Raw genomic sequence first — 10822 nt, 5'->3', positions numbered from 1 at the left:
TTGTGTCATTTTATTGTTGCATTGGCTTTGGCAGTTGTTCTTGTGCATGGCTTAGAATCATCTGATTGAATAAAATAAATAACAGTAACTTCAAGTCTATAACTTCTGGAATGTTTAAGTTGGAGTAAGATTGGATCCTTAGTGACACACTGTGTGATCCATCTATAGGTAAGTGCAGCCTGATCTGTTCCTGTTTATTCAAAGCAAGTTCTTTAAGCAGCAATTAAATGATGGATATTATTTAACAAAAAATACAAGTTGATAAATGGAAATAAATGGATATATATAAGGTGTACCAGATCATGCATGCTCACGTTTTGGCTTTTTGCTCATGGAGAGGAGGAAGTTGACCTGACTGGGATTCTTAGCACAATTGTGTGTACACACACACACAAACAGTATCAGCATTCTACGTTTAGGGTCGTCCATAGCATAAACGTAAGAAGCCCGCGCCTGTGCTGTCATTCCTTTATCCGCATGGGGAGAGGCGGGGCCACAAAAACATCTTCCAGGGGGAGCAGAAGCAGCGCGACGCTTCTACCAATTGAAACGGCGCTGAGTAATATTCAGGAGAGCCGGTTGGAATGGAAAGGGGGCGTGGCGAGACGTTGGAGAGGGACGGGCCTGGGGGCGGGGCCTCGCGCGAGCCGGGACGCCGTTGTACCCGCTGCGAGGAGAAGCTGCTGTCCAAGCCGGTGAGTAGCGGTTTGCATCTGGGGGCCCCGAATGCGATTGCGCCCCCGAGCCAGCTCCCTCTTTCGTCCCCTTCCCACTAGGCGACATGCCCGGATGGGCAAGGAGCCATGTCAAGAGTTGCTCCTGTTGGTCTGAGGCATTTATGTGAGCGGGAATCTGGGCTGATCGTCGCTGTCGCGCTGGCGTGAGGTGCTGTGGCTAGTCGGGAGTGGGTATCGGAGCCCGGACGGTTCGCGAGCCGGTGCTTTTATGGCCTGAGCGCGTAAGGTGAGTGCGCCGCCCGCTCCCGAGGCCTCCGCCTATTCCGTCCTTGCCGCATCACGTCAGCCCCCTCCCCTGATACTGCCGCGGGAGTAGGGGGCAAGCGAGGCGGCGGGCACCAGCGTGCCTCGGGCGGACGCCTGTGGATGCCCCCCCCTTGCCTTGGGCTTTCTACCACGGAGGATGCCGCCCCTCGGGAGCCTAAACGGTGGTCTTCCCGTGCGGTCATCTGGAGGGGTGAGCTGCGGTTCCCTGCCTTCCAGCTCGGTGGTCCCTCCGCCCATCGCCCCCGGGGAGCTGCTCCAAGGAGTGAGCCGGCAGCCTGGCTCCGAGCAACGGCAGTAGAGGCGATGGGCGTAGACGGACGGCGGCCGCGATGCTGAGCGCAGGGAAGGAGACGTGGTAAGCTGGGGATTGCCAGGTCCGCCGGAACATTAATGCTGCTAATAGAGACGGAGGGGGAGCGCGCGTCCTTTATGCCCCGACTGCCTGTATGAGACTGGTTTGTGGCTCTTAGCGGGGAAAACTAAAAACAGATGAAAAAGCCCTAGCCTGTTGCTCTTTAAGCCCTAGCCGGCTGCTCTTACCATGACGTCTTGAATGGTATTCAAAGCCAGCTGATTTTGGCGTGGCTCAAAAGCGGTTGTATTTAACACTTGAAAAATGGGCTAAATCTATTCGACTTTTTTTTTAAAGGTCTCTGAATGACATAGATTGGGTCGTATAGATTTGTGACCCGAGACTTAATGCAGTTTTGCAGCTAGTATTTATTGTGTTTTATATACATAATAACAGTAGCTCTGTTTTCACTGAATGTCTTCCTTATTCAGAGGCTCTGTTTTTTAGGCTGACAGCATTAGGTGTTATTAGAAGCATATGTGAAACCAGGCAGTGTTGCAGAGTGATGTTTCTTCCTAGAAATTAATAACATATCTAATCCCTGGATATATTCTTGTGAAATTGGAAAACTGTACCATAGATTAATTGCTTACTTGAAGGGATGAGGTGAAAAGGCAACCTTAATTTTATTATCATAATGCTCAGATGGGACAGATGCATTTGCAAAGGTAGTTTGTAACTTGAATAGCCTCTATCCACCCAGAAGCTTTTGAAATGTAGTTTGAAATAACAGATGGATTGACAAATGGTTGAAAGAAACAGGGACAGCATGACAGTACAGAACAAGAGAAACAGCTGCCATAGCACAGCAGCTGCTGAACCATTTTTGTGTGTTCTGTAAGCATCACATTTGCTTTTAGAACTGTTTATATGTGTATATACAGATAGATCCCACTATAAGATTAAAATATTTTAAGTATTCTGAATTAGATTTTACAAAACTATTTTTCTTTTGTAGTAATTAGATTGTATCTTACATTTAAACAGAAGCACCCTCTTGTTCAACTTGAAGGCAGAAGCTCGAAGACTTTGTTTGAAGAGCCAGGTTGCCTGTTTCTGTGTTCTTAATACTTGCACACAATGTGAAGTAGACCAATCATTGCCATCCACAGTGTTGTGGCCTTGTATAGAATTAGCTCAGAAAGATCATTTGAGGTGTCAGGAAAGATAGTACAGTGCTTGTTAAAAACTAAGAGTCAATGGGAGGCTGCAGTTTCTGCCTTTTAGGACAAACATATAAGAAGGATAATAATATTAAGGCCATAGCATCAGGCAGAGAATAAACAGGTGTCAGAGAGTTTGTAAGTGCCTGTTCCTCCCAGCTTTGCTGCTGTTATGTTTTCTTTTGTCCCAAACTCTCCTTCCATCTGGTACACTTTAAATTTAACCTTGAGAAAAAGGTCTATTAGCTTGATTTATTTATATTGTCTAATTAATATAATCTATAGTTTAATAATAATAATAATAATAATAATAATAATAATAATGAAAAAGTAATTCTTTAAGCTGCTTTTAGACTCTGGAAGTCCAGTTCTTATTACCAAAATAGGATATAATGCCTCAAGGTATTTTGATGTGTAAATTCTATAATGCTCATCTATTTGTCATGCTCATTTGATTATGTGAATTGTACTCCAAAAATATGGAAGTCACCAAGTTGCCTGCTTTTGACCTAGTGGTAATATAAATATTTGTAAGTATTTTATATATAAGAACTTACGTTTAATTAAATCTAGAAATATTCTGAATTTTGCATAAATGACATGAATTTATTTAAACAAAATTTATTTTGAATTTTTGCTGATGCTTGAGTTTCAACTACCTTCATACGTAAGTCAGAGTCCTGCCAGTATATACACTTGATGCTATTGTTTCTTGTGTTAAAGATGAAATCTATGTTTCTGAGTACATGCAAAACTTTTCTACAAATTCATTGTTCTTCTGCAGTGTGGATTTTCCTCCTCTCTGGATGAAGATCTTAAGTGACCTTTAGTTATTTAATAAAGAAAAAATTGTCCTCTTAAATTCTTAGAAATTAGGGGAATCTAATTTCAAAAGAGTACAGTAGCACATTATATAATTTGGTCCAGTTTCTAGCATCTTCAGGCAGAAATATCCCAGCTGAAATCTTGACAAGCTGCTGTTAGTTGATATAGACAGTACTGGGCTAGAAGAACAATGAAATTATTCTGTTTAAAGCAGTTTTTTGTATTATATATGTGATGTGTGATTAAGCGTTTGATTAAAAACAAACTGGACATTCAGTACATGTCTGTCCATGAATATGTTTTGTGAAAAGAAGAGTAATAGGTATATTCTTTCTCCAAAGGACATATACATCTCCATGTGTCTGAAAGGGAAAGCAGTGACATATAGTCTGTAACATTTTGGGGGAGTTTACCAGAATTCCTTTTATATGAACCAGATTTGTCAAGATTTGGGAAAAGAACAACATTCAGATCTCCAAGAATCAAAAGATCTCCCTCTGCAATTTCAAGAAGTGACATTTCTTGTGGAAGAATTTTCATACAATTGTGTTTTATTTTCATTAGGTGTATAAATTGAAACAATGATCAATGATCAATCCAAAATCATAATAGTAAAAATCTTCCTACTTTAATCATATTTTTTAATATCCATCATAAATTTCTGATGTATTTGTCTAATCCATTTTTAAAAATCCTCCTGAGGCCACAAATGTTTAACTTGAATGTTTGCCTTCTAACATTGTCTTTTTAATACATGTCATTTGAAGATATATAATAATATATAACTATATTTTCCTTTTTAAATTTGGAATTAACTTTTAATATGACTTTTTGCTTCATGTTTTCTATAACCATCTGTTTTGAGAAATGTCCTAGAAATGTGTTTCTAAGATTTCTAATGTGTTTCTAATCTAAGATCTAAGATCTAATGATGCAGTATTTGGCCTTTTCTAATTCATTATTATTAATCTTTATTTCTGTTTTTAACTAGTAAAAGGTGTAAAATAAAAATTGATCACAAAATTATCAGGTGTTGATTAAAAACATCATTTGTTAATAGACTATACAAAGAATAATTATAATATTAAATGATAATGACAACATATACACTATAGAGAGATTACAAAGTTAATATGTATCAGATTAAACTATGAAACTAAAACACATTAAACACTATACAATTAATTAAAACTAAACTAATCTTAATTAGAATAACACAGTATTTTTATGATATTTAAAATAATTTTCATTAGTATCTGTCAGGCCTAGCCCAAGGAACTCCTGGAGACCATGCAGGTTCAATCAGCAAGGTTTATTAGCTAGCGCTTATTTACAGAATCTTTTCAGACTGACCAGTAGTTCCCAGGCACAACTCTCTACTATCTTCTGGAATGTTTAGGGATGCGCCAGCTTTCTCCGCTTATCTCCAGAGTGTTGCTCTGGAGACGAGAGCACCATTTTCACCCCCCTTCCTCCATTCCAGTCCATCACAGTATCTAAGGAATTATAAGGTAACAACCTTAAAAAACTATTAATGTAAATAACAAAAACTTTGAAAAGCATACTGAAAGCAGATGTTTAGCTCCTGAAAGAAAGGCAGAATGCAAATCTAACTGATAACTAAATAAGCATTTCCAGCCTGATCTCACAATCAGATCCAACTGGATTTCATACACTGCCATGCAGAACTTGTCTACACTGTGAGCTGTAAAAGAGTGATAATCTAGAAGTAATAGGTGGACTAAAAATTGATCTGTCTGGCCTTGGATCCTTAAGATTGTTGGATAAACATGCTACAAATATTTCCATAGAATATGCACTGAAGAAGGTCATGTAACATTCCATAAAGAATGAGTCAAAATAACTGTGCTCCTATGCTTAGGGACCTCTTTCCACATAAGATATATTGCAGAAATTACTTACATTTTCAGCTTTGAGTAATGGGATGATTTGGAACTTGGGTAAGTTCACATTGTTCTCTACACCCATTATATACTACCTCAAGAATGCTCTCACTTGCTCATAACCTATTGAAAGTACATAAGTGGGAAAGATGTACCCCAACATGGAAAAACAAAGAAAGGCTTCGAAAAGATCTCTGAACTCAAGAGGAGGTTCTAACCTCAAATTGGCTGCTAAAGGACACCAATAGACAAAGTAACCAATTACAGTTACAGTAACCAATACTGTACAGTAGAGATGCCAACATCCAAGATATCTTAGAAGATATTCCCTACTTTCAAGAACCTCTAGTACTAAAAGATGAAGTTAGATCAACACTCCAGTCATTATCAAGTCAGAAGGCTATAGGAAGTGATGGAATTCCCACTGAAATATGGCAAGTGCCAAAAGAAAAATCAGTAAAGTTTCTAACCAAGCTTAGCCAACAAATCTGGAGAATGACATAGGGGCCAACAGATTGGCCAATTTATATTCCAATACCAAGAAAAGGAGATTTAACAGAGTGTACAAACTATCATACAATATCCTTAATTTCACACGTCAGATGTTCATATTGGCTTTAGAAAAAGCTGAGGAACAAAGACATTATTTCTGATGCATGCTGGATAATTGAGAAAGCCAAAGAATACCAAAAAGAAGTCACTATGTGCTTCATTGAAATGCCTTTGATTAATGTCAATCACATCAAGCTGTGAAATGTGCTGAGAAAAATGGGAATCCCAGAACATCTCATTGTCCTCATGAGAAACCTATATACAGATCAGGAAGCCACAGTATGGACAGAACATCATGAAAGACTGGCTCCAGGTGGGCAAAGGAGTGAGTCAAGACTGTACTTTCCCCTTATTTATTTAATCTACATGCTGAATATATATTAAGGGAAGCTGGATTGGAAGAAGATGAGCATGGTTTTGAAACTGGAGGAAGAAACATCAATAACCTGTGCTATGCTGATGACACTACTCTGATAGCCAAAAATGCAAAAGATCTGCAAGCTCTGGAGCAGAGTGAGAAAATGGACTAAAATTAAATATAAAGAAGACCACACTAATGACAACAGGTACAATACCAGCCTTAGAACTGACAGTGGACATATCAAAATGGTTGATAGCTTCTGCCTTTTAGGTTCAACCATCAATAGTAAAGGGACAAACAGTCAAGAAATACACCACAGACTAGCACTTAGTAGAGCAGCCATGAAGGTCTTGGAAAAGATATTCAGATGCTGTGATGGGTCTGTAACTACAAAGATCAGAATAGTGCAAGCAATGGAATTCCCTGTGGCACTGGACTTTGAAGAAGCAGGATAGAAAGAATATTGTTGCTTTTGAACTTTGTTGTTGAAGAAGACTCCTCAGAATACTGTGGACAGCTAAGAAAAAAGAAGGATAATCAAACAAATCATCCCAAAGTTCTTACTCAAGGCACAAATGACCAGACCCAAATTACCCTACTTTGTACACATTATGCAAAGACCCAAGTCTCTGGAGAAGGCTGTAATGCTGGGAAAGGTGGAAGGAAAGAGAAGAAGAGGATGATTCAGCAGTAAGGTGGATGGACTTAGTTGCACCATTGAAAGACTTGAAAGACCAGGTTAGGGACAGATCATCATGGAGAAAATCTGTCAAAGAGTTGACACTGACTTGATGGTAATCAACCTTATTCTTATAAAAGAAGAAGAGACACTCACTCTTGTGAGCCAGAGAAATAATGGTGATACAATGCAGAATAATGGTAGAATAATGGCACAATGCAGAATAATGCAGAATGGTGGCACAATGCAAAAGTTAACTCAGAGGTAGAAACAGAAACCTGCTCAATGTCTTGAAGTCCCCTTATCTCTGTCAAGACCAGCTTTAAGCAAACTCTCTTTGAGAAGAGAGGTAATTGAACATCAGAGCCTTGATGAGGATGACGAGCTTATTCACTGTTTTGTTGCCCTCCTATGAAATGAGCAAGAAATTATATACAGGTTGGAAACACTAAGAAAGTGGCAGTCTCTTTTTTTCACCCATGCTTTCAATCATTAATCTCACTGAACTCAAGCCCAAAGAAGCCACGTTTGGCACAGATAAGAGCCCTACCTTCATCTGGAGTGATGGGGAAAAATATAATTTTCCAAACATATTGGTAAACTTGATAGAGCTAGTATCACTGTTTGAAGAGTAAGCATTACAGGAATGGAGACACTCACCAGCAGCTTTACCTTGCAATTACTTCTCAGCAAATTGCTTCATATCACCAGATTCAACTCTGAAGCTTGCAAGGTAGAATAACACATTGGAAGGGGATCTGGAACCAAGGAGCATTCTTTTTTTTTTTCAGCAATAACAGAAGTTGCCAACCCATTGGGGCAAATACAAATATTAATGCAATCACTTATCAACCCCATGCAAACGCTGATCCTTAACCATTGGATCCACAGGGATTAAGAATGGATCCAGCAAGAGATAGTGTACTGGAATGTTAAGAGGAAACCCGGCTGGCATTAGGAAAAAAGTCTGTCAAAGTAGGATGACAAGAGAATAATAAAGCATGTAGTTTCCTAACGCATGTTCTGCAATTATAAAGCCCCACCCCTTTTTGCAGGCAACTCATTGGATATAGCCATTATCAAATCAAATGAAATATGCAAACTACTTGACAAGAACATAACATTGGAACAAAGGGTAGCTGACCCCAAGAAGTAAAAGTAATTGCTAGAAAAAGATATGTCTGGTCCCTATATAATAGGAAATTGACAGTTATTTTAATCTCAGTATTTTTCCTGCTACTTCTCCATCCTGGAATCTTGCAGGATGGGGAAGTAAGTTGAGGGATCCAGATTTTATCAGTTTTACAACTAATTTTGATTTTATATTTTTTACAAGAAACATAGATGAAAGAAGAACTAATACTTGAGGGGTATTATACAGTTTCACTGAGTGCAGTAATCTTTGTTGTCAGGGCAGCCAAGTGAGGAGCTGGCTATATTGGTTTCTATCAAACTGAAGGTATGGTTTACATTAGTTTGATAATGTCATTCAAGAGAATGGAAATGTCAGCATTAGTTAAGCTCAAATATCTATCCCCACTTAGGATGAAATTGCTAAACAAAGAAATAAAACAGAAAATTATGTTTCTAAGCTGATAACTAATAGCCTCAACTCAGGTTGTATTAAGAGGTGATTTTAATACAAGACTAGGCCAGGTGATCTGGTTCTTTATTCAAAGCCACCCTACCCTCCAGGAAGTGATTTGCCACCACCGTTAGAGCTATGTCTGTTTAAGGATGGAAAATACAATTATGCTGGACTTTGCCTGGCACAGTATTAATAAATTAGATATTTACATCTTAAATGGAGCAACCTTGGAAGACAGGCCAGCAGAATTTACTTTCTGGCCTGGCCTAAACTGAATATAATTGACAACTTACATAGCCCTTTTTTCAGTCTGTTAAAGCGTTTGAAAAACTTCACAATTATTAGTTCCCCAGAGAGTGACTTTTGACTTTAGACCTGCACTTAGGTGAAAAAAGCCAAGCTGATTTTTCAGATATTAAGAATTGGCTTTTGGAAATGTGTAAGTTATCTATTTTGGAAAAGGAAGTATTTTCAACCAATCAGAAAATAAAGCAAGATCTTCTTTGGTATAGATTTTATGATATTTTACAACAATAGAGTAATAATAATTACTCTAATAATTAATAATTAATAATTAATAATTAATAATCTTGGGTAATTGTTTTAATTCTTTCTGTTTGATAACTATACTACTATAACTATTTATTTTTTGTAAACCAGTGATTGTTATATGCTTTATGTATATTTTAAATGTTTGTATTAACGCTTTTCAATTTTGGAGTGGTAGTGGTTAATTTTTGGGCTTTTTTTCCCCTCTTCTATTTCTTGGTTTTGTTTGGGTTTTGTTTGTTTCTTAATTGTTTTTAATATTTCATTGTTTCCTTCATTGTTTATTTTTTGTACTTTTGTACTCTGTTTATTTTTTGTAATCTTACTATAAAAACAATAAAACGGGAAGAAAAATAAAGAAGACAAGCTAATAGACACCTCCTCCTTAACGAGTGTAGAAACAATCTTTTCTATGGCAACAGAGGGTTAATCGGCAAATCCAAGCACAACTCTGGAAGGGTTTTTGAATTCTACTCAGCTAAGAGGGGCCTGTATAGAGATTATTTCCATCCCTAATGAAACATCACTCAGGCTTTATATGATCCATTATTTAAACAGACAATACCCTTCCCAGGTATAACAATAGACTAAGCAAGCAATATAGATCAAAACACTGGTTTGATAAAGAATGCCAAAATGCAAAACAAACAAATAAATAAACTTCTATATGCAAGACCTACAGATAGAATTGTTTACATACCCCATGTTCAAAGGTTTTGCTTCAGAAGAAGCACTAGAAATCCCTGATTGCCACCAAGAAGAGAGAAACTGTTGATGCATCCTGATATCATTCCAACTGATAGCGGTAGCATACTGATGAGACCCTGCCAAATTCTGAAGGCTAGTTGTTGGTGGTCTGAATAATCAACCTGCCCAATATTGTCATATTCTAGCAGCTGTTTGGGAATCCCCTTTTCAAAGTTATATGGAGAGGCAAGTCTGCAAATCCCCATAAAAGCTGCAACTAGGGGATAAATCTTTGCTTGAGCAGCCCTCATTTACTATCTCAGAGGTCCATAAGCTAATTAGGCAGTTTAAATCAAGAAAAGGCTCCAGATGTGGTGGTGGTGGTGATGGTGGTGGTGGTGGTGATTATTAGTAGATTTTTAACCTGCCTTTTTATATCTATATTTCTATATTTCTATATTTCTCTCTCTCTCTCTCTCTCTCTCTCTCTATATATATATATATATATATATATATATGTCATTCTCTCCTTAGCTGTTAGGGAAGCAAGCTGAATGGTTGGTTCCTGTGCTGATGTCTCTTTTTACTTTTATTGATAGATCAGCCTGTATCCCGAGTGAGTGGGGCTTGGCTATAATTATTACTTTATTTAGGAAAGAAAAGAAAAATGATACAGCCAATCACTGCCCAGTGACTCTCTTTAATATAATTAGTAAGATGCATGCCAGACATATTTACTGGAAATAAATCTCATCTTCTGGACTGACTGGAAGAATCTGACAGCTGAGGAACAGACAGGATTTAAGGTTTGATATTGTCGCACTTGATTGAAAAATATACTTGGGCTCCTAAGTCAGCTCTGTAGTCAACTTTTGGTTCAGTCTTTAGGGAAACCCTTTGGCACAAACCTAAATCCTTTACAACTGACAGATGGCTTCTTACCCTGTTATATGCATTTCATTAAAAATACCAGATTGAGGTTAAGATGCAATACATCTCTCATATCTAGTGCCAGCAAGCAAAGGAGTTAAGGAAGGGTGTATTCATTATTAGTCAACTGTTAAATTAATGCATTAGTGGGGTATTTAAATAAAGGAAAATATTATTTCCCCAAATTAGTAAATAGGTAAATATTGTACTGCTTTATGCAGATGACAT

The 10822-nt window shown here is 37.9% G+C and overlaps 1 protein-coding gene across 2 annotated transcripts in view; it reads left to right on the top strand.

Moving 5' to 3' along the window:
- The first annotated feature begins 611 nt into the window (after window positions 1–611).
- Window positions 612–10822, top strand: part of PPFIA4 (PPFI scaffold protein A4) — a 117901-nt gene continuing 107690 nt past the window's right edge. Inside the window, exon 1 of one of the 2 annotated variants that reach the window (XM_088153597.1) lies at window positions 612–695. The gene's annotated coding sequence lies outside the window, so the exon portion shown is untranslated. Of the gene's footprint in view, window positions 696–2345; window positions 2402–10822 lie in introns of those variants that run through there. The other variant, XM_088153598.1, reaches the window with a different exon arrangement.

Source organism: Python bivittatus, unplaced genomic scaffold (genome assembly GCF_059951505.1).
Source record: "Python bivittatus isolate LINGU-HERP-01145 unplaced genomic scaffold, Pbiv_v1 ctg000700_np1212, whole genome shotgun sequence".
Classification (NCBI taxonomy): Eukaryota; Metazoa; Chordata; class Lepidosauria; order Squamata; family Pythonidae; genus Python; species Python bivittatus.
Note: the sequence above shows the minus strand (reverse complement) of the source record. Positions and strands in the feature narration are given on the sequence as shown.